Source organism: Pezoporus flaviventris, unplaced genomic scaffold (genome assembly GCF_033815535.1).
Source record: "Pezoporus flaviventris isolate CSIRO_AGI_PZ_B2104156 unplaced genomic scaffold, CSIRO_AGI_Pfla_v1 ptg000025l, whole genome shotgun sequence".
Classification (NCBI taxonomy): Eukaryota; Metazoa; Chordata; class Aves; order Psittaciformes; family Psittacidae; genus Pezoporus; species Pezoporus flaviventris.
Window position 1 is genome coordinate 23,076,695 of NW_026892573.1, and position 24,684 is coordinate 23,101,378.

At 37.5% G+C, this 24,684-nt stretch overlaps 1 protein-coding gene across 5 annotated transcripts in view; it reads right to left on the reverse strand.

Annotated features, from left to right (window-relative positions):
* CNTN5 (contactin 5) overlaps window positions 1–24,684 on the reverse strand; it is a 723,743-nt gene that overhangs the window by 362,503 nt on the left and 336,556 nt on the right. The gene's annotated exons all lie outside the window — the stretch shown is intronic.

Below are 24,684 nucleotides of genomic sequence, written 5' to 3' on the forward strand. Positions count from 1 at the left end.
GTAAATCATCATCAAGATTTAGCAATTCTGTGCAAAGCCTATTTGCTTGCAGCTGTACACTTTCAACTCTGCTGCTGGCCCACTAAACCAAAGACATCTTTTAAGAGAAAGAGACATCTTTTTCCGAGAAAAAAAAAACCTCTGCTTGGACTTTACTGCAAATCCCAAGCATTAGTGCCGAAATTGTATTAAGGTCTACAGGGAGTTGAATAGAAATTCTGCCTTTTCAAACTATGAGGCATGAAGTATAGTATCAGTTGCCTTTCCAGACTCAAGAAACTTGAAACTCTGGGATTCAGTGTTCTGGATCTTTGGCTAGTAGTCTACTGATCAGATGGAAAGTGTTTTATCCTAGGATGTAATTAGTAAAATGACAATACTAAGGCAATTTCTAGGCCACCTGAGCTCACTGGAGTTACTCCAGATTGAAGAAGTTTCATTGTAAAATATAATTTAACCCTTAATGTATGACTAATGTTATGAACCTAAATTCCTGCAGATTTTCTCATTTAAGCTTTCACTTGAAATGACGAAAAATGAATAAAGTTAATACAATCATATTCTTTCACCAGTCCTTCCAGAATATGTCATTTGCCAGGTTCTGTCTTCAATACATTCTGTGCTCTATAGATTTTCAGGTATATCAGAACAAAGAAAAAGGACTTGCCCATAAAAAAGAAATGTAAACTAGTTTTGAATGCACATCATGCTTTTTCATCTTTGACAGCAGCAGTATTTCAGAAGATACCAGATATGAGGTGTTTATGGCAGGTGCATTACTACTTAGAAACTAATCTCACACACATGGCTGTTAACGTGAAATATGGATTTTAATAATCCAGCTTGGTGAGATATGTGAGCTTGCCTGGTGGGGATGTGATTAGCCACAGTCTGCAAGATTAATTGAGATACACAGCACAAGATTACATTTAGTGAACTGCAAGCCTGTCTGATTATGCAAGAGACCACTTAGTTAAGGCTGCATCTTTACAGATATAAAACCAGATAAATCACAACCTCTGCTGTGACAGGAGTCAGAATAGAGACTGTTTAAGTCAGTGAGTCCAGTGAAACGATCATCAAAGTAAAATATCCAGATATTTTGTAAGCAGGGAAAATAAAACGCTAAGGACAAGAAAAATACCCCATGTAGTTCAAACAGAGCAAACAAAGAAAAAAACCCAAAACTAAACGATAAAGAATGTGATTTTAAATGCCTGCCATCATCATTATTTTAAACTAATGGCATGAAATATACATTTTGTTTAAGTATGGCAATATTCATCCAGGAGACTACTGTTTTTTAATGGCAATTTCCTTTTTGGTTTATAGCAAAGTCTGAAATGCCATCAAGATCAGCACTACAAGAGATACCAGCTTGAAGCATTAGATGACTTCAGAATGGCACTGTATGGAAAACTTTCAGTAGTTTTAATCCAGTTCCATTATTTTTCCATAATGAGTGTTTCTTCCAACCCGCCACTTTGCTGAAAACACCAATTTGTAATGCAGAAACAAAATGCACAGGGCGTTACTTGCAGACAAAAGTGAAGTCTGGGCCCAATGCCTTTTCCCACAGGCTATCAGTAATTCAGATGAATTACCTACTCACTCCTTGACTCACTTTTCCTATCTGTGAACTCATTAGTAGCTAACAGAGATACTGAAGGGTATTCAGATACTATTGTTTTACTTTTAAAGCCACACGAGCACATGTGGAGAGTGCTTTCAAACTGATTGTTAGACCTGGCAATAACTTCAGCAGACCAAGTCTCAACAAAACACAATCTTTCACATAAAAGTTTGATTTTCTTTACATGCTGCTAATTCTTCTGGTCGGTACGTGGGCTTCCAGCTGCAAAACTGGTAACTTCTGGAGTCATCTAACAGGTATTTTCTGCTCATTCTCCCATACCACAGCAAGCCTAGATTTCCATATACTATACAAGGTTTGTGTATGTGTACACATATACAAACACAGAGAAACACTACAGCAGTAACATGCAAAGTAAATGGACACTGAACTCACTTTTACTCCAGTTCACCAATTACATCATGCAAACCTCAGATTTAGCAATCCTCTACAGTGTCCCAGTCTCATATTCAGTGCTATAGCACAGTTTCCAGTACATCATTATTTTTGCCTTCCTCAAGCTGCATCTCCTGAAGCTCTTCGGGACACTTTCTCCTCACATTAGGTCACTAAATAAGCTGATAAAAGTAAAATGGAAGAGACAGCCACTGGAGAAAGGTTGAAGGAGAATGATTAAATTTCAGACTTTGTCACTTTATTTCCAGCTAATGACTGGCCACCAGCAAGAAAAAGCAGAACCCTGAAACACTCTCAAACAATTGTGCCAGAATACATTGTGAAGAAGGGACCCACACGTGTTTACCCTAGGATTAAGCTTTTATATCTGCATGTTCTTACTGAATTTTCTGAAGACCTGCGTAAGACTTTCAGCTAAGGTACCACTGCCCTATATGCTGAGGAGACATCCAGTTGGAAACCAGCTCAGTAGAAAAAGACTTCGGAGTCTTGGTGAACACTGAGCTGAGCATGAGGCAGCAAATGGGTCCTTACCACAGAGAAGACCAGTAGCATCCTGGGCTGCATCAGGCAAAGCATTGCCGGCAGGTAGAGGAAGGAGATCCCCACCCTCAACACAGATGAGGCCACAGCTGAAATAATGTGTCCAGGTCTGGGCTCCCCATTATGAAAGACATGGGCAGACCAGACAGAGTTCTACAAAGCGCCAGGAAGATGCTGATGTGTTTGGGTTATCTCTCCTATGAGGAAGGGCTGAGAGCCAGTACTGTTCAGTCTGCAGAAGGGAAGGCTCAGGTGGGTCTTATCAATGCCTATAAATACCTGGAAGGAGGGTTCAAAGAGGCCAGAGCTTCTCTTCTTTGATCCCCAGTGCCAGGACCAGAGGCAATGGGCCCAAAATGAAACACAGGAGTTTGTTTCCCTTTGAACATCAGGAAACACATTTTTACTGTGAGGGTGACAAAGTACAGGGTCCTCAGAGTCTCCCTCCGTGGAGACACTGAAAAGTCATTTGGACATGGTCTGCTGTAGCAGAAGGTTTGGACCAGATAACATCCAGAGTTCCTTTTGAACCTCAACCGTTCTGGGATTCTCTGAAGGTCTTATTATAACTGGAAGAAAGTGACAGTATGAGCATGTATCCTTTAATTAAAGTAACAGATGCTGTACTGATGAGGTAGATTCTAACATGCCATGCGTTTTCTTCTGGCTTCTATTAAAAAGGTCAGCCAAAGTAGTTATATCAAATACATCTTTGCTTTACATTAAAGGACAGGATTCTCGGGCACCTAGAAGTAATGTTTCATGGGCCAATAATTAATTATTTTTTTTCTTTTCATAGATCACCACAGTTTTTTGAAGCTGGATGTTTAAAATTCAAACCAAATAGTTCACCCATCAGTAAGTCATATACAGACAATTAAAATACCTTTTAATTTTAGTGATGTTTTGCTGACTACTTTGAAAAAACTGGTCAAGTTTGAAAACTGTGTGTATAGAATAAGAAGAATGTAGGCTGTAATATTACTGTGCCGGTCAATGAAAGAGCTCTTACAGTTCACAAACATTCCATCAATTACTACATATAAGCAAACAAAAATATTTGGTTTGTATTTTATCCCTTAGAAAGTATTACTTGAATATCTGTCCAATGTTAACATAGGCTTTACATTTGCAAGATTAAATTATGTATCCTTCACTTCCATTTATATATCCTTATTTCTAGAAAGTCTGTAGATCCAATACACGCTGTTTTTATTTTGATATCCTAAGCATTCTTTACAGTACATTGACAGGCACTCTGAAGAAGGTACACATAATGCAATTACACCTAAGTTATGCTTTTTCTTATGTGTATGTTCAATTTAATTCATAGACCAAATGCTTAATTAAATGACAAATATGAATTACAACATATAGTAACTATAATAGGTCTCATTTCTGAACAGTAAACTGTGAAATTAGAAAAGGAAGAAGTTATATATTCTATTAGTAATGAAAGGGGAAGAATAAGTAAGATGCTCTTTATTAATTTTGTCCTGTTTGATTGACATAATCTTGTATGGAGAAGCTTTCTGTTTCTACTTGACCATTTGATTTATACAGTATGCTTTGAAATACCACTAACAAAGAACACCATTACTTTCATTTAGCGTTTGACGCATCCTTTTAATTGTTATCTTAATTTTGTACTTGAGAATCAACTGTATTCAGCGTTTGAGAAATCACATTTCATACATATGCTGTACTTCTTCATACTATATAGGTACGATTTTTGTAAAGCCACTTTACATTGTCAGTAATACAGAGTTACACTGAAGGAAGATGGGTAGAAAATCAGAAAAAAAAACCCAAACAAAACAGGCTAGAAGAGACATTAGTTTCATTTGAAAAAAAAAAAAAAGATTTTACAGAGCAATTTATTGTTGCTTTTCCTGTCTGCTCAATTGCAAAATACCATTTTCTTTGTTCATTTTCTGAATATTTATATATATATATATATGGAGAGAGAGTTACTTCTTTTTAACTTGCAACTCCTTGCTAGTTGTTTCTGATTTTATGCTGTATTCTACTGATTCTGCCCACGTATACATTTTTATACTTATCATAATGTACTATGCGCATTTTCACATACTACACGCTTTTTGTGTTAGAGATCAATGAAGAAAAAGCTCACGAATGAGCAAGTTGGGGTTTATTGCACATCCTATTATTTCTCTGCATAAGCATAATTTTGAAATTTTGGTTGTGTGGATTTGCTTCACTGCTTTAGTCCTTCAGGTTTTTTTTTTTCTGATACGACCTGTACTCTGGATATATTGAAGGATGCTATAGTGAAGTTCAGTGTCATTACTTTATTGCTCTTCCCCTGTTTTTTCCATAATAATCATGAACTCACCCAGTTCCTGATCACCTTACCCAAGATGCCTTCTACCCTCACATTCTCCACAAATTCCTCTGTGTTTACAAAGCCTAGAAGCACTCTGTTGTGAAGTTCTCTTCACAGCAAAATGCAGGAAGTTGCTGTAAAGATTTCACAGTTTTAAAGATTTTAGTTCTGTAACTCAGGTTTCTCATCAGATATTCACCATTGCCACTAATCTCTTGCTTCTAACAGTCCCACTATCTAGTCACAAAACCCCTCATTAAGCCCCCTGGAAGGTACCTCTAATAAAAGTCCACCATGATTAAATGTTTGCTTATATCTATTTTATTACTGACAGACTCTTTCAACAGATATATTTTCCTATGTTCCTTATAAATCTGAGAACATCAACATACATCTTTCACATGTAGGGCAACACTACCTCTCTTTTCTCTCTGTGTGTCTCTACTACAAAAGAAAAAACACAACCTAAATCTGTATCCATATTACTGCCATGAGAATTATCGCAAGTCTCTGTCACACCAAGCAAGTTACAAGTTAAGCTTGTAACTATTCTATATTAAGAATCTCAGCTTGTTTCTTCTCTATCTTTACAGCAGATGCACACACGTACACACACATGCATGCACAGACAGCTTCTCCCCAAACTGCTACTTCCTCATCATGTGTGTGTCCCTGATGTCTGAAATTTTCTTGAAATTATGAGAATTTTTGAACTTTCTGGATTGGGACAAAAGAAGGGAAAAAATCTGAATTAAAGCAACAAGCTATAGAAAATTATGATGCTGCAGGTATTTCATTTGAAATATGCCTGGATCCTGAGGATTCAGTGAATTTATAATGCCTGCTTCAGGTGATTCTTACAGCACAAAATAACAAGAGAGGAAAGGAAGTGTGGCCTTACATATATCTGAAAATTCAAAGACTAATAAAAAATCTCTACATAGATTCAGTGTAGGTTTGGATGAAAAACAGGAAGAGTAACAGATCAATAAGGATGTTCCACACACAACTGGAAGACTTCAAGATGAAAGATTTAACTCAGGCACCTATGTTAAGTTTTTGAAACAAATCTACAAAATACAAAAATAAAACTTACCCCACACAGTACTTGGTCTATGGTTAATGCAACTTTATAAGGAAGCTAAATTAAGTCTAAGAGAATGAAAAATATACAGGTTACTTGACTAGAGTCTGATTACTGACACAGGTTATAATTTCAGTAATCAAAGCACCTGTCAATGTACTCTGTCAGAAGCATGATTTTTTTTTTTAATAAAAATACATTTATTTATTTATTTATTAGCAATGGAACACAGAGAAGGGAGGAACTTTTGGTTTAGATATTCCATGTGTGCTGCAGTCCTGCAACCATTAACTTACTCAGCTGTGGCTCCATCCCAGCAGTGACGGCTGCTCAATACAGCAGTGCCCACTTGGTGCTGACTCCTGCTAAAGGGAGTACATACTGCTGCAATGAAGTCATTTCACTCTGTTGGGCTTTGCTCATCTAAACTTGAGGATTAATGACCCGATGGACTATCATGCAACAGAAAGGACAGAGAGATTTTGCACATGCTGGGCTAGTGGCGTTCTCAGGGACGTGCACTGCAGGGAGCTATGGGTGCATTTACATTCAACAGACCTCAGTTGAGTGTCGCAGAGAAATTGACAGATCTGTCTGGGACCAATGAAGAAAAGCGACAAGTGAGTTCCTCTCAAGAGAAAGACATTTCTGGGGCTCTGCAAGTGATGAACTTTGAGTAGTCATGGTGGAAATACAAGACAGGGAAGTTTCAAGTCTCCATTCAGGGAGCAGATTCAGGGATTTCTATGGGTATGTTTCTACCTCCTCAAAGAGACGAGCTTCGTAGAGAACTAAAGTGTTAAAGGGATTGATATGTATTATAATATTAAGTCTACTTCATATGTTTTTGAAATAGGCTACATTATCTATATAAATAAAGACTAGTGCACAGTTCAGAGGTATCCTATTTATTATAAATAAGATAATTTGGAGATAATTATTTGCCTGGGCTGCTTGACAGCAGTCTGTTGAAATGGCATCTGTTTCCTATGGATAACTTTCACACCAAAAATTAAAAATTAAAAGAAGTGTGTTCTCTGTTGTTGCTGTTGTTTTGGTTTGCTGTTGGTTGGGTTTGGGTATTTTTTTGGTAGTAAGAAAAAAAAAAAAAAAAGGAAAGAACAAGGTTCAGCCAAAAAATAAGTTTTGTTATTCACTGAATAAATGAGCTTCTGAAAAGTATGTATGTTCATGGACAAAGCAAGGTGATTCTATTGTGATCTAATTATAAATAAGGTTTATAAGTAACTGCAGTACCTTGTGTTGATGTTTTGAGCATCGAGCAATGTACATTATTATTATGTGAAATACAACCACTTTTTTAAATTCACAGTTTTAGTGAACATGTGGATTTTATCAGAATACTGGAAATTCATGTGTTGCAAAACTGTTAAAAATATAGGTGGTGACATGAGAAACTACACAGGTAAAATTCACAAGAACTAAAGCATACTGCTTCAGTTGTAAAATACAGAGACACCTAAACTGGGGGTGGGGTGTGGAAGTGGCCTTCAACTTTGAGGAACTAAACTGGTGAAAGTCCTTGAAAGTCCAGGGCATCAAATCGTCAGCAATATGACAGAGTAGCCCAGGTGGGGCAAGAAGTAATGGTTTTAAACCGAAAGAGGGTAGATTCAGACTAGGTATAAGGAAGAGATGTTTTATGATGAGGGTGGTGGAAACACAAACAGGTTGCCCAGAGAAGTGGTAGATGTCCCATGCCACTTCAGGTTAGGCAGAGTCTGAGCAACCTGATCTAGCAAAAGGTGTCTCCGGCAGGAGGGCTTGACTAGATGACCTTTAAAGGTCCTTTCCAACCCAAAACATTCTGGGTCTACATTCTCAGATAAATTATCCAAATATATATGTGTGTAAAAACAGATATTTAGAAGACTTTCAGTAATGTCTCAGCTGCATGGCTCTAGTGATTTTACATCATATAACTAACTGAAATTACCACTAAGCAAGTTTGAAAACCCATTTTATGTTATGTTTTAAATAATTTGCCAACTATTTGATAACTCAGTAATCCTTTTTAGAAAATAAGACAATTATTTAGCTGTTTCTTGCATTGATGAAAGAGATTTAAACACACGGATCACAAGGTAAATTTTCCATTCATCCAACTTCTTACATAAATTCAGTATGTATGCAGATGAAGAGAGCAAATCAACTTTCTTCTCTTGTTATATCAGCATAGTGGACCATCACATCAGCCTTTACAAACATTACATGACCTACTTCAAGCTTGAAAATTACAACAGAATGCTTGTCTTAAATCCCAAGTTTTGAGTTCTTTTAAACAAAGTTCCAGAAAACGTATAGGACTGTAAATCATAGGGATATCAAGCTTTAATGTAGAAAAGGTGGCAGGAAAAAATTGCATCCTTCATTTCTCAAATATTGTTTTGTATTGAAAATGTAATGGAAGTGTTAATAATACAAGAGAGAGAATCATTCAGAGAACCAAAACTGAGACATATACAAGCAGAGATTTCTTAATGTAGAGGGTTGTCTAGGCAAATAAATTATACATGCAAACATTAATTAATGGACTATGTGCCCTTAGTGAACATTTTTTGCAAAGCAACTGAAAACTTTGTGTTGCCAATTAATTCTAGTTTAGGCTGGTAAGAAATTTAAGTGTTAAATGCTCATCCAATACTGCATACAATAGATAGATAATCTAAAAAGCATTTAAGAAGACTAGTGACATGTTTTGGGGGGGGGGTGTTTATTACCATTTTCAGTTAGTTGCTTACAGCAATTATAGTCTTTGTTATGAAATATGGACATCCTTAACCACTTTTTTTTCCATATCACTTTTTTTTTTTGTATGAGGCATATTGTATTTAGCTAGATTTTTCCAAAGTGATAGAAATAGCCCCACCTGAATAAAAGTAATATATACCATAATCATATACTGTAATTATAGATCTAGAAATAGCTTTAAGTAGTAATGGATGTACCCAGAAATGAGTTCATTGTCAAGTGACATATTTTTTCAGTCGCTTGCGGTAAGCACTAATCCATTGCTTTCTCACTTTCCACTTTTTACAAGCTTATACTGAAATAGATTTCCCAGTGAGATTCATATCTCTCTGAGTGCTATTCATACTGTTATTCACTGTAAATATCTCCAGCAGCCCTATTAACTTTAATGCATTACCTCTTCTTCTATTTATTGCAACTTAATGAATGCATAACAATTTTAGTTTAGGACACCATTAACAGGATAGATTTTCCAAGCTCCTGTAGCTCAGCAGATGTACTATCATAAATTACCACAAAGCTATGTGCTTTTTTATGATGGTCATAAGACAAAATTATTAGAAAACCATTTTTTTTCCCTCCTACAGACTTGGCATTCAGGAAGGCTACAGGTTTAGTAAAAGCATCATATCTGTATGTACCCGCATATGTGGAACATATGTTGATACAACCAGCATATGTTCCACAAGCAACCAGGTTTTAATCAGAAATGAGGACATAAAAACAGGCCCACAGCATTCTTTGAGTTAGGCCAAGAAGACAAGAATTCAGAGGATATAGCATCAGATACCAGAGAGCTACTCGTGTCTGACAATTGAGTCTATTTAAATTCTATTCGTAACAGGAGTTCTTCCTCTTCCTTACTATTTGGAACAACACTCAATAAAAATGAGGCATATCTTGGAGGGTTTGTTGAGGGCCTACGCGAGCAAATGAAATTATGCTTGTGTCATTCTCTTCACATCTATAAAGATAAAACAATGAAACAGAAATGACTGAGTGGATTTCAGGGAAATTTTGATGTATAAAATGTTTCCTGAATCCCTCCCACACTTGAAAGCAATGCATGAACCCCTAGACAGGAGTTTAAGTAGCTGTAATATGCACTTGGGTAATTCATGGAAATCCTACATATAAAGTGTTAGGATGACAAACAAATCAGTTTGCTTTGATCTAATTTCAGACTATCAAAAATACTAACCCGGCTGCAAGATCCAGATTATATACCCTACAGACATCAAAATAAGCTAAAAGAAAAAGAAATACCAAGAAAGAACATTACTTCCTAGTGCAAAATGGTGACCAATGGGTAATCATTTATATGCTTAAAATTTGTGCTATGTGGAAATAAAAAATATAAATTAAATGAAAAAAAAATGTATAGTATTAGTTTTGCATACTTAACAAAGTAAAAATAGCTATCTGGAACTGAAGCTCAGTTACACCCAAGGAAGGTTTCTGGAGTTGATACTGACCTGCTGAAGAAGTTGTGATATCCTTAGAAACCATAGAGAAAAAAGAAACATTTCTCCCAGCAAAGTTGAATTCTGTCAGTAAAATGACCAGTCACAAAATCACAGAATGGTTTGGGTTGGAATGAACCTTAAAGATCATCCAGTTCCAACCCCCCTGCCATGCACAGGGACATCTTCCATGAGATCAGGTTGCTCAAAGCCCCATCCAACCTGGCCTTGAACACTGCCAGGGACAAGGCAGCCACAGCTTCTACGGGCAACCTGCGCCAGGTCTCACCACCCTCATAGTAAATATTCCTAATATCTAATCTAAATCTCCCCTATTGTCAGTTTAAAGTCATTACCTCTTGTTCTTTCACTACATGCTCTTGTAAAAAGTCCCTCTCCAGATTTCTTTCTTTCATTGACCTGTTTGAAATATATTGCAAGATATAGCCAAATCTGAAGTCTTGAGGTTTCCACATTTTTCAGTACTTGTTTTTATGTGTCTAGTACAAAATATTTCTTAGAATTCCCTGTTGTAGTTCAATGTGTCCACACAACACTTGTGATCTGGAATGCTTGCCTTAGGCATGGTTCTTGAATCATGCTATTTTATGTGTATGTAAAACCTTGTGATATCTGAAATAAGCTCAATCGTTACATCAAAATATCCTGAAAATGTTCGTTTTGGTTTTTGTCCCTTTTTTGAAAAATGATGGTTTAGGACTGAGATACTCAAACTTCTGAAAATGCTTGGACACGTCAGCTTGATGAAACAGAGCAAACAGCCTGCCTGCCATCGAACAGATGTTTCCTTCTCATTACTATTTCTTGGAATATACTGTGATTAATAGATCAAGAGTGCAATTAAGAAGAGTCTCACATTTACTTAAGATTATTAAATTTTGTCACAGGATAAATGCATTCACTTACTATATTCTTAAAACCCTGCTCCAGAAACTATCCTTCATAAACAAGCAAAGTTTAGCTTCCTTACTGTTAGCTGGATGATGAACTAACAGTTCAATACTACCTGTATTTCTCCAGAAATCACAGAGAGAAACACAAGAACGTATCATACCTTCTGTTCTCAATCAGATATCAGAAATGCTATGGAAATCACTACATTTATTTCTGACTAAAAGTTCATATGTGAGCAGTTATTTCATGTTTTGCATTTTGCATTGATCACAGCATGTTAGCAGTTGGAAACTCTTGCAACATGACTCTTTTAAATGAGACATACATATTCCATGTTACATTCAGTGAGATATGTGAAGCTGCATGGAGTAAATTTCCAGGAACCATCTTTAAAGCATGTCATCAGCTTTACAATGCATGTCATCAGCTCTTCTTTGTGCAGCATACAATGATGGTAAGGGCATCATCACAAGAGTGCTAAATCAGGGCTGAGGCATCCTGGAAGTGGTTTGGGTTTTTTAATATTTTCTCAAGGGAAAAGTACCTTGTAAACATGCCAAACAAGTTAAACTGTGTTCTACTTTGTAATAAAGGTAAAGCTAAACACAGCAACATTTATAATTCTTTTTAATTTGGTGCCCACGGATTTTCCCTTGGTTTAATTTATGTAGCTTTCTTTGTGTTTATATATGCATATATAATCTCTCATGTACATGTACACATTGTGTAGAGTGTGTGGAACCTTAGAAATTACACCATCTAATCAATCTCTTTCTGGTAACTAAGGAAAGACTAGAGAAACCTTTAATTCTGTTCATTTACTTAATTCTACTGAAAACATAATGGGATAATTTTTCAATGTAGTTCAGCATGTTTCATGCATGAGTAATAACCATTAAATCAAATTATTCTTGTTTATACCTTAAAAATAATATTCTGGGTGAAACAGCAACATAAAGATTTATTGGGTTTTAATTTCTTCTTCTGCAAGGAATACTTCTCTAAAAAAATTGTAACTTTTCTTTTAAACAGGAATTTCTAGAGGTACATGAGCCCTTGTATTACTGCCTTCCAATATTATGCAGTATGCGGACACTTTGCTGTGTATATTAGTACTGTCGTATCGGCCTGAGTAACAGTTACACACAAGTTATACTGTGAGTCCTGCATTTGCAACCACTAATTAAGTTAGTTAAAAAAGTCCATTGCAGCTTTAGACTTACTTAAGTTTTCCTGGGTTTAGTGCCCATGTATAGATCAGTATACAGCCTTAGCTAGACATACGTATACTCTGGATCTGGAAGGATCAGTAGCACAGCTAGGGAGGAGTCACTGCTGAACTCAGGAATATCCTGGACCATTTGCAGAGAGCACTCAAAATAGCAAGCTGACAACCTGTGCTCCCCAGCACCACACCGTAACACGGAATACTGGAGGAGAAACAAGAAAGGAAAGAGAATGGATAATCCTCATCTAGCACTGAGAAGTAAGATAAATGAGGTTTCATGTAAATATGTGATGGCCAAGCTCTTGGCTGGAAAAGTGAAACTGAGTGTGGGAAAGGGCTAAGGGATAAGATATCGATAACTGTAATTTAGAAAAATATCATTTTTTTCAATCACAGAAAGCACCATTTCTGAAGTTGATCAAATAATAATAACTGAAAACCAAAAAATAAGAGAGCAAGAGACATAATTTCCTGTCAGTTCTTCTGGCACCTTTTTTTTTATTCAACAAATGCTGAAAATGTAAGTTGTTGTATAATCAGTTATGCTTTTTTTTAAGCGGGAATGATCACTATGAATAACAAGAGAAATGTATTCAAATATTAGTGGATTAATGTTTTCTTGATAGGAAATTAAGGAATATACATAAATATTTTTTGTTCTATGAAGTGTGGGATTAGCATAGCAGAGCTATTAAGAGTGATCTTATATATCAGCATTTGACTTGAACTCAAAACATCTGGATGGGTTCCTAGGTGTTATTCATAATACTATCAGAGATGTAATCCTAGATTTAGCACATATTTTCCCATTACTCTTGGTTTTCTTCGTAGACAATAGAGGCAGACATCCTTGTGTTTGCATCCTACTTCTTCACAATATTTCCTCTGAAGTCTCTTTTGGGACATATTAACTAGAAAGTTTCACCAGAATTCCCTGCCCCTGTATACTAAATATGTATTATCCTGCACAAATGATGCACTAGACTATGCCGTACGTAAGAGAACATCAGTTTGCAAATGAACTTAAGTTCCCATGGTAAGTCTATTTAATGAAGAAGCCTCAGTTATTGAATAAATACTCATTTCTCTAAAGGTATTTATGACTGCTGTCCAACTTAATGGTGACCTAGCAAATTGCATGACTACCATCCAGGGAAGGTGTTCTCCTGAAAGAGCAGAAATATGCAACAGAAGTACAGAAATAACTGAAGAACAAGGTGCTTACAATCGAATGCTTCATTGGAGCCCAAAGTAGCCTGCAATAAGTCTGTTCTAATGATTTAATTCAGCCCTTCAGCATGCAGGTGTATCTGTTCTATCATCTAGAGGACATGCAAATCACTAACACATGCAAAGAAGGAGCTGATGTTACAACATGTGCACCTGTGATTTAGAAGGCAAATCAAGGCCTTAGAACAGTAGGATACAAAAATTACTATAAACTCCATTTGACTTAGAAATCAGAAGGCTTGCTGTATATTACACGATACTGCAGTGCTTGTATTCTGTATCTCACCAAAAGTTTAAAACCAACTACAAGCAAAAAACTCCACACTGAGGTTTATAAACAATCCCTGATATTCATAATTTATGACTCATTTATGCACAATTGTCAAGATAATTTTGCTAGAGCAGAGAAATGGGGTTATGTCAAGAGACAGTGGCTGACTACTTGCCTTCTCTTTGAGTTAGCATTTCAGATTTGGAAACGCTAAACCACTTACAGCGAAGTAAATTACTGACAGTACTTCATGTTTTCATCCTTTCACTCTAAGATTAATTACTTTGCAGACGCTTTACAGAATTTTGGTTTGCCTTTCTTTGTATGGCAGTGTATTCACATATAAAGAGGAATGACAGATTGAGACTAGGAAATTGCTTTCATTTTCCTCCCATACTACTAAATAACCTGTCTTCTGAATATCAGGCTAAAAGGTCAATAACTAATTTAGGATCCTGTTTCTATAATTCTTGAGATGAGCAAGCCCTGACTTCAGGTGAGATGGTCTTGTGATTGAAACCTTTTTTAAAGTGAGAAAAAGCAGAGGAATTTGCCTCATGCTTTAAAGCAATCACTGAAAAATTCACAGTGCAGGTTTTATATTTTATTTTATTTTATTTTTCCCTTTTTTTCTGAAAATCTGTTTTCTGTACATTCCTGCAAAATTCCTGGAGCAGTTGCCACAGGTTTGACACAGTTCTCTGAGCTATAGCACTTTTCAAGTGGCTGTCTTTGTATATATGAGTAGTAAAAAAAAAAACTCCTCAAAGAATGAGCTTGAGCTTGAGCTTGAGCTTGATCATCCACACTGTTTTAACTGCTCAAACATCCAATGCTCTGGGCATACAACTTTGAACTTCATACCCCACCTCTGATACTGGCAACCCAGCTACCTCTCAACACATCTGCTGGTGAAAGAGCTAGCTGTAACCATTTTTCCCTTTGGTCAAATGACCAAATGCTGACATTTGTCCTCCTATCTTAGAATAATCTCTGATACACTTTTAACATTTTAGACATAGCTTTTGAGCTTACTTATCTGGAATAGGATCTACACCCTATTAAGTCTCAGGTTTTTCTTTGTCTGAGTAGGTTGCATTAGATCAGTGAAAAGCCATAATCTGTCCTTTAGTCCTTTCACAGGTGTGAGACCTACCAGGTTCCCACAGTTTCAGTGCTATAGGCACACAAGTTTGAAGTTCATTCATATAAAATGTACATTTAGCTTTCTACAGTAAATAATTTATTCCTTCTTTAGCAAAAGATGGGCATCCAAAGAAGAGAGCAAAATCACATGTATGTATCTGTATTTTCCCCTTCTTCCTACAATCTTGAGAATTTGAGGGGGCTGAAGGTCAGACCATTCCTTGGAATTTCAGGGTATTTTATTGCACATGCCTTTTCTTTCACATCAAGGTGTACTCATCTCGCTCCTGCAATCAAGTTTGTTCTTTTGTTAAGCAAAACTTCTGTTGAGATTAACCTCTACTGCTTTTCTTTGCTACTTTTTAGCATCTCAGTAAATGCTGGTGGAATTCTGTAGAGATGTTTTGTTGGTGTTTGTTTGTTTGTGGGTTTGTTGTTTTCTGTGTGTTGTTTTGGTTTTTTTTTAATAGTTGTAACAGAACCAGCAACTTGTAATCCATGTTTTTCCTGAGGGACTTTCCACCCCACCCCTCTCTCTTTTTTCAATCAGGAAGTTTTTGTTCGTGCTTTAGTTTGTGTTGCTGCTTTAGTTTAACTGTTGTTTGGCCACCGTTCAGTCCATCAGGTTAACAGCTGATGCTGTTTGTTCTGCAGCTTCATCTACACAAGCAGATTGATTTCTGCTAGAGAATTTGTCAGCTTGTGATGGACTTACCTAATAGCCCTTGCAGCACTCAGTAGTACAGTGTTTTTAGCAGTTCAGTAGCATTCTTCAGTGATACACAGGCAGATACCCCTAACTGTCCCAGCAGCTGTATTAAAATATATATCTTCCTGATTGTAGGAATGTGACTTACTGTGTGAATATGTGATGTATTTATCACAATATCATATATGCCTGTTATTTAAGAGTCTATCTCACTACAGCATGCATTTTAAGTTCACAAATTCCCTTTTACAGTCTTCCTTTTCTTCCTCCTTAACCTACACAACTTCCACAACCTCCACATTCTCTCAAATGCTACAAATACATACTGAACAAATATTTACAGAATTTCAAGCTTATTCTAACTGCCCTTAAAAAAGCTAATTTGTTATACCTAGTATACAGAAAGTTACTGTTTCAGTTTTAATATACAAAACAGAGCAAAGAAGGAGGCTGTAACTATAGCAAGACACTGCTCAATGACATTTTAATGGATATAGGCATACAGCAATCTGAAAAATGTTCTTTGCTGTGCACTCCTATGCCATTGGCCTTTAGGAAAGAAGGATGTCTTCTGATCTCTTTCTCATTCTGTCTCTGACTTTGTGTGACCTTTGCCAAGACACATTAGTTGAGTGTGCAACATCCATAAAATTAGTAAACTATTGCTTTACTTGCTCTCTTGAGGCTTGCGAAGCTTAATTAGTGAATTTTATAATTTTTTCTAGACTCACAAATGCAAAATCCTATAAGGACAAAGTTTTATTGTCACTTTTCCTTTGGGAAACGATTTTCTTAGAGCTGTGGGAGATAATTAGTCACATTTTGCAGGCTGTGCTGTAGCTAAACCCACCATTTATCTCTTACACAGTATGAGCAATACTTGCTCTCACAAGTTTGACAAAATCAGATGTGGGCGCTGGGTTTCTGACTTGGCCTTTTCCTGCCCTTCCACAATTTGAAAACTGTTAGGATGTTAGCAATTGTTGCACTTCCTTTTGTTTTCAAACGATGATATATTTTCTCATTTCTAGAAAACTTCTCATATTGGATGTTTAGGAAGTATATTTTCCCCAATTCCTTGCGATTGATCACAGTTGTAGCCACAGAAAATCTAGTTTTTCTCAAAATACTTGGAATAGCTACAAACCATTTTTTCTAAAAGATCTTGTAATTTAAATAAAATAATTTGTTCTGAGTTTTCTTGTACAGGCTGTGACTGATGGCATTAAGCCTACCTCAAGCTGCCTCTCAGCTGGCCTCATGCAAATGGACTGATCCTTTTTTGAGCAGCCAATGTCACCTTCCTTCTTCTGAGGAAGAGTACATCAACCATCTGAAAGTCAGCTTTCTTTAGTGGAATTACAGTTGCCTGACTCCTTTAGTGGCATTAGTAAAGGCATTAAGTCACTTCTGGAAAGTTTGTCTTATGAGCCAGATTTTTTAAAGTAGGTGTATGAATGTGTATGCATTTACATCTGTCATGGTTTTATTCTCCTGATGTCTCTATCTACTTTATTAAAATTTTTGAATTTTCTGCCTTAATGTTTATCTAAGTTGCATGACAATTTATTTTTTTTTCAGACAGATCCACTTAGTCAGAGAAAACCATCAGTTACAAAAACTTTTTTCATTGTCTAGCTGGTTTTTTTAAACATTTAAAACATATTCCCAAAGTTGCTTGTCAATCTCAATTCTAGTCATTTTCTTTCTTGATAGCTGTCCAGGTAGTTTAAATCTTTTACTGCATTTAAGATCTGTGCACTGAGGAACTAAACTAATTGCTCACAAAAATCCTTATCCATGTGAACATACTCATTTAACAGCAACCTCAGTTACAGTTCCCATGTTCTTCTCCCATTTTACTATCACATACAGCCTGTCAGCAGGTCTAGTTTCTAGGTAACTTGAAGAAAGGGCTTCCATTGCTCATAAACTGTGCCATGCCTCCTTCTTCACCAGCCAGTCCTACCTAGACAAGCAGTACTATTTATGTTGCTGTTCTTGTCATGTGACTTCACCAAATTTCTGTTATGCCAACTAAGTCGTGTATGTGATCATAATCATAAGATTCTGTTTACATTTCTTGCATTAATAAATATTCATATAAGATGCTAATCAATTTTATTTACCACACACTTTATTCTACCTCTAGTTATGATATGAATAATCTTCTCACCTTTGGATCACAGACCTTCTGCCAGGTTGACTAAAAAGGTAGTAAGAATAATGCTGTGACCTAATTTAAAGTTCTCAGCAGGTCACCATGGAAAGGCTGTCTGGTTCTGTTCTCCTTCATGAGGCAGCTATCACTCAGCAAGCTTGTGGAACTTCATCCTGAGGTATAGGAAGTCGCTATCCGGAAATACCACCAACACAGATAGATGATAGGCCTTCACTGCCGGGACAACCCTGTCCCTTCTGGAGCCTCAACTTTCACCTAAGAAAACTAACAATTATGCTATCCATGCCTGGAGGATCCAACTCTAGCAGTATTTGTAGTACCTCTTCAAAAGAGAATCATGGAGTAGTGGCTTGCGTGAAGGCCACAGCATACTTGCAGTAACAGCTTAAACTTGGTCTCCCTATACCTGCTCTGCCTCACAGACTAGCAACCAGAGCAACATGGCATCCCCAGAGTTCACTACTATTTCTCACCAAGAGATCTGGGCATCCTGAAGAGAGTGGCTCTGAGATAAGATTTTATATCTAGGGCCTTACTTATTTGTGAAAACATGCCATGGACTTTCAAAAGTGTATCCTGACACAAGAAACCATGACAGCAAGGAATTCCTCTCACTTTCTTTGGTAGTCCAAACTATAATCAAGTGACGTATTTTGAATTTTTCATTAGATCTTTAACACTCCTAAGAGTTCATTAAAAACAAGGGGCAAGTGAAAAACACTGTAAATGGCACCAGTATGGTAAGCCTCAAAACAAGCCAAACTTATGCTGGTGGCATGAAACATTTCAGCAGTTCTGATGTATTGAAGGCAGTTTGTTTTCCTCCTGATGTCTATGCAGCATTATGAACAAAATGTCCAGACCCTACAAAGGGCCAACAGGGCTTAGTCCTCTTGATTGTCCACTCAACATTTACCTGCAGTCGCATAATAAACTTTCAGGAGCTGTCCTATCAAGTGAAGCAACATATAAAAGGGAACATGTGTACTCATCATATGTAACCAAAATTCCAGTGCCATGACAGATAAGATGTACAAATTAATTTTGACTCATAAAGAACATCCACTACAGCGATTCAGGTATTGCAATGTGTTCTCTCTCAAAAATAAATACGCTTCGTATTTTTATAATAAGAAATGGCAATTTGTGGAGTGGTTGAAAACTGTGTTCTGATCAGGCAGTGCAAACCAAAGTGTAACACATGCTGCACTTCATTCCTGCAGCTCTTACTTGAACCCTACAGTGAGTCATAGCTAATTGTATAGTATCTTTTTTTTTCCTTCCATTAACATGGTTCTTTGAATATTGCAGGTTTGAAAATGTTTCACCTGATGCTAGGAAAAAGCTTACCAAATATTAACATAAAATATTTTAATATAAAACAAAAATAATGAACTATGCAATCTAATTTATATACAGAGTTTATATTTTTCAGAGTAGACAGGTGTTTATTGAATCTAGCTGGTTTACTCATGTAACCACAGAAAGAATGGTCTCAGCCCACTGCACAGAACAAAGGGACTAAGAGAGTGAAATACTGTGGACCTATGTGAAAAAATGTGTTCCCATCATCTTGCTTTCTTCTTCTACTGAATATTTATTCATGCATCTCATCCTAGTGAGAGAAAACAAGAGGGAAGCAATTTGAAATGTTATCCACCTCTTGCATACTCTTCTTTTCCTTGTTCTCTGCACACAAACAGTATTAAATTCCACCTGAACAAGGATCCACAGAGAAACAAATTCAGATTTAGATAAAAGAGTGCTCAACTGTGTTTCGAAATGCCTCCATCAGAAAGTGGCAGCATAGTTGTTTGCACATTTTGTGCTGATAGATGACGTTACTGGCATCCTAAAGAGTGGCATTTTCATAAGGCTGAAGTAAAGTGCTTTATGTTGATAACTTTCTAAATGGGAAGCAACGTAGTACATCCTTTCTCTCCCCATTTAGTTTGTAACTGTCATCACCTCCTGACAATTCCAGTTTACCTTTCAGCATTGTAAGATAAAAATGAATTCTATACTTCTCTGGTTTATTGTGTTGTGGTTTTGTTTTTTTCCCCCAAAATTGATTTCTTTTTCAGCACATTTATATGAAATGATACTCCAAAGCAATAAGGCAGTAAGTCTAAGAGGTGGGCAAATTTTATTCTTTTTTATATGTTTCTCTTAACTTGATAATGTTAAATGTCAGCAGCAGGTGCTTGTTTGAATCAGTGCTAGTGAGTTTGACTAATGCTTTACAATTTAGGCATGGCTTTCGAAAATATTGCTGAATACTGTTTGCCTGTCTAAACTAATGAATGTTATGGCTATATGGTTATTTGCCATCACCATCAGTACAGTTAATGTTAAGAATTCTTTCCAAGTACCTTTCTTCTGGGGAAAAACTCCAATCAAAGTAGTACTGAAAACACTGTGGCAAGCCTCCTCTACAGCATCTCTTGCAGTGTTGCTCTCACTGTTGTAACTGATGGGCAACATTTCTTCCCGAAGAATTCTTAATATATTCAAAAGCTTGTAGCTGTACAAGACTCTATTGTGACTCAATGCACCTCTTACTGATAATCAGTGATAATCATCAATACAATGTTGCAAAGCAACATGACAATTTTGACAAACTTCTGAGGTTTTTACAAAATCGAGGTTTTTCAAAATCAAGAGTTTTATTTATTTTTTCCTTTTTTTTTTTTTTTTTTTGTGTGTTTTGTTTTTTTTTAAATTTTACTCCTAGATGAAACAGAGACAGTCATGGCAACCCCTGCCTGCAGGGGATGTAGACAAGACAGATCTGGTTTCAGCATTCTGATCCATGTTAGTAAGAAAAAGACTGTGAACAAAACCCCTCATCGTCATGGAAGCATCACAGCTGCTACATTATAGGATAAATATCATATGGGTGATATAACACAGTTTCTCCTGATGGTTTTCTATTTTGTCTAAACCTAATTACGCTGGGGCATGATAAAGATAACAGGAAGGGATTAAAGATAACAGGAAGGGATTCCATAGGTACATCACAAATAAAAGACAGACTAGGAACAACGTGGGCCCTCTCTAGAAGCTATCAGGACAACTGGCTACACAGAATTTGGAGAAGGCTTTCTTTGAGGTTCTTAATGACTGCTTTGCCTCAGTCTTCACTGGCAAAGGCTCTGACCACACCACCCAAGACTTGGAAGGCAGACGCAGGGACTGTGAGAATGAAGAACATGGGCCCACAGTAGGAGAGGATCTGGTTTGAGACCATCTTAAGAACCTAAATGCACACAAGTCCATGGGACCTGATGAAATCCATCCGCAGGTCCTGGAGGAGCTGGCAAATGAAGTTGCTAAGCCACCGTCCATCATATTTGAGAAATCATGGCAGTCAGGTGAAGTTCCCGATGACTGGGAAAAGGGAAATATAACCCCCATTTTCAAGAAGGGGAAAATGGATGACCCAGGAAACTGCAGACCAGTCAGACTCACCTCCGTGCCTGGCAAAATCTCGGAGCAGATTCTCCTGGATGGCATGCTAAGGCACATGAAAAACAACAAGGTGCTTGGGGACAGCCAGCATGGCTTCACTAAGGGAAAATCCTGCCTGACCAACTTGGTGGCCATCTATGACGGGACTACAGAACTGATGGACAGGGGTAGAGCAGTTGATGTCATCTACCTGGACTTGTGCAAAGCGTTTGACACTGTCGTGCATGACATCCTTGTCTCTAAAATGGAGAGACATCAATTTGATGGATGGACCACTCGGTGGATAAAGAACTGGACGGATGGCTGCACACAAAGAGTTATGGTCAATGGCTCAATGTCCAGCTGGAGACCAGTAATGAGTGGTGTCCCTCAGGGATCGGTGTTGGGACCGGTCTTGTTTAACATCTTTGTCGCTGACATGGACAGTGGGATTGAGTGCGCCCTCAGCAAGTTTGCCGATGGCACCAAGCTGTGTCTTTTCTTTTGATACGCTGGAGGGAAGGAATGCCATCCAGAGGGACCTTGACACACTTGTGAGGTGGGCTGATGCCAACCTCATGAAGTTTAACCATGCCAAGTGCAAGGTCCTACACCTGGGTTGGAACAATCCCAGGCACAGCTACAGGTTGGGCAGAGAAGGGATTCAAAGCAGTCCTGTGGAGAAGGACTTGGGGGTGTTGGTTGATGAGAAAATGAACATGAGCCAGCAGTGTGCACTCGCAGTCCAGAATGCCAACCATATCCTGGGCTGCATCAAAAGCAGCACGACCAGCAGGTCGAAGGAGGCGATCCTGCCCCTCTACTCTGCTCTCATGAGACATCACTTAGAGTATTGTGCGCAGTTCTGGTGTCCTCAACATGGAACTGTTGGAACAAGTCCAGAGGAGAGCCATGAGGATGATCAGGGGACTGGAGCACCTCCCGCATGAAGATAGGCTGAGAGAATTGGGGCTGTTCAGCCTGGAGAAGAGAGGGCTGCATGGAGACCTCCTAGCAGCCTTCTAGTATCTGAAGGGGGGCTATAAGGATGCTGGGGAGGAACTCTTCATTAGGGACTATAGTGATAGGACAAGGGGTAGTGGGTTCAAACTTAAACAGGAGAATTTTAGACTGGATATAAGGAAGTAAGGAAGATGTTCTTTCTTGTAAGGGTGGTGAGGCACTGGAAAGGGTTGCCCAGGGAAGTTGTGAATGCTCCATCCCTGGCAGTGTTCAAGGCCAGGTTGGACAGAGCCTTAGGTGACATGGTTTAATCTGTCAAGCACACACACACACACACACACACACACACACACACACACAAATATAGTTGCAATAATTCATTTAGATTAAATGGCTCTCAAGAATTTCCAGAAATTTCTGTACAAAATGCAAGGAAGCAATCTTTAAAGCTGATGCCCTGAACTTTTCATGAACAGGAAGGAGAGACACTTGTCTAGAACAAGGGGCTATGAAATCCAGCTGACTGAGTACAAAACCTTTTATCGTAAGAAATTCCATACAGAGGAATGGCCCTTTATTCTTGGTGTAAGAGATTTGCCAGTGCATCTGGATACAGTTATCTTCCTCTGGCTTGGGATGGAGCAATAAACTGTCCTCTGAGTGGTGCTGAATCAGCTCTCTCTTGTGAAATGAAACAATAAGCAAGAAATAGGCTCCTGTCCTTTATTAATTAGAAAATATTCAAGCTGCTTTTTGTACTTGGGGAGCACAAGAACTCCCATCTACCACCTCTGACAGGGCTGCCCTAAACAGCGTGGCAAAAATGTGCAGGATGAAGCTATCTCAATCTCTGTTGCTACAGATGATCCAACTGATATGGGATATTCCATTGTTGCTCAAGGATAGGGAACGACTTCCTTGCTTAGTCACTGGGGATCACTCTGCGCAGGGAGGAGACCAGAGAAAAGTTAAGTTCTAGTCTATCTCACAACCATTTTAATTACTACAGCTTTAATTTTCCTGCTTCATGTAAGGCTGGCATTACATCTACCTGGGAGACCAGTCCTGAATTCTTCAGCTCAGGCTCCACAGGAAAGGAATACCTCACTGGGGAGTCATTATGAGGCTGTGATGTGAGTTTTTCACTGCTCCATTTCACAGTGTGGGTGTTGAGTGCACGTCTACTGGCACAAACTTAGGCACCAGGGTAACATGCAATAGAAAGTAGATGGCACCCAGAGTCTAAGTATTCACAAGCTCAGGCAAAAGCTGATCTGGCATTTTAAGATTTTTTTTTTTTTATATTGGGTACCCACAAACTATTATAAAGGGACTCTGAAGAACTTCACATTCCTTCCTCTATTTTAAAAAACACCCACACATTATAAATGCATGAAGATATGCACTGTCCATATTGGTATAAACAAAACCAAAGTAACTGCTTTTAGCTGCAAAAATTCCTTGCTATGTTATCACCAAGATCAAAAATCAATACTGAAAAATGAACTCAGCAAAACTAAATTAACTGTGCAAGTGATGTGGACATGCTCTGCAAACTTTCCTTATGCTGGTTTTAACCCCTTAAGCTATCAGATGACTGCTGCATAAGGGAAGAAGTGCAGTTATATGAGTAGCTTTCTTATGATGTTTTAGTGCAATTCATTAGCACAGCTTTCAAGGTAAATCTCATCATGAAGTTTCCCAGGTACATTCTGATCACTATGATAAAGGATGATATCTATGCAAAGATGGATTGAAATACATGGTATTTTAAGGATTTGCTTCAAATATCAACAAAGGAAAATCACATTTGACCATTCAGAAATTACTATATATACTTTACTGGCATATAGGTATTTAATTTCAATTTTTGGTGCATTCTATCTACTTTTTTTTTTTTTTTCATTAAGCACTTTAGATGCTTTTGTTCTGCAGTTTACTAAATTATGGTGTTCCAAACAGATTTATTAAAGTGATCAATATATCATAATACAATTTTCTAAGACTGACTGATTCAAATAGGCTGCTGACTAAGACTGCCAGAAAACAATAAATGTTCAAGATTACTCAGAATGTTAATGTGAATTTTGCCTTCTGTCCCCTTAGCATTAATTAAAATTATAACAGATTCTTTCACCCTCTTCATCATTACAGCTTAAACAGCTTCTGACTGACATCTCAGCTGACTTATTTTCTTTCCTAAGGAAATAACCTCCTAAGTTTTCACATATGCCAGCCTGGCCACAGATCTAGACAGTAATTTTTCTTCACATTATTTAGAAGTTTAAACAGTGCTGATGGACAGAAGGAACTGAGAATTCTCACTACTTC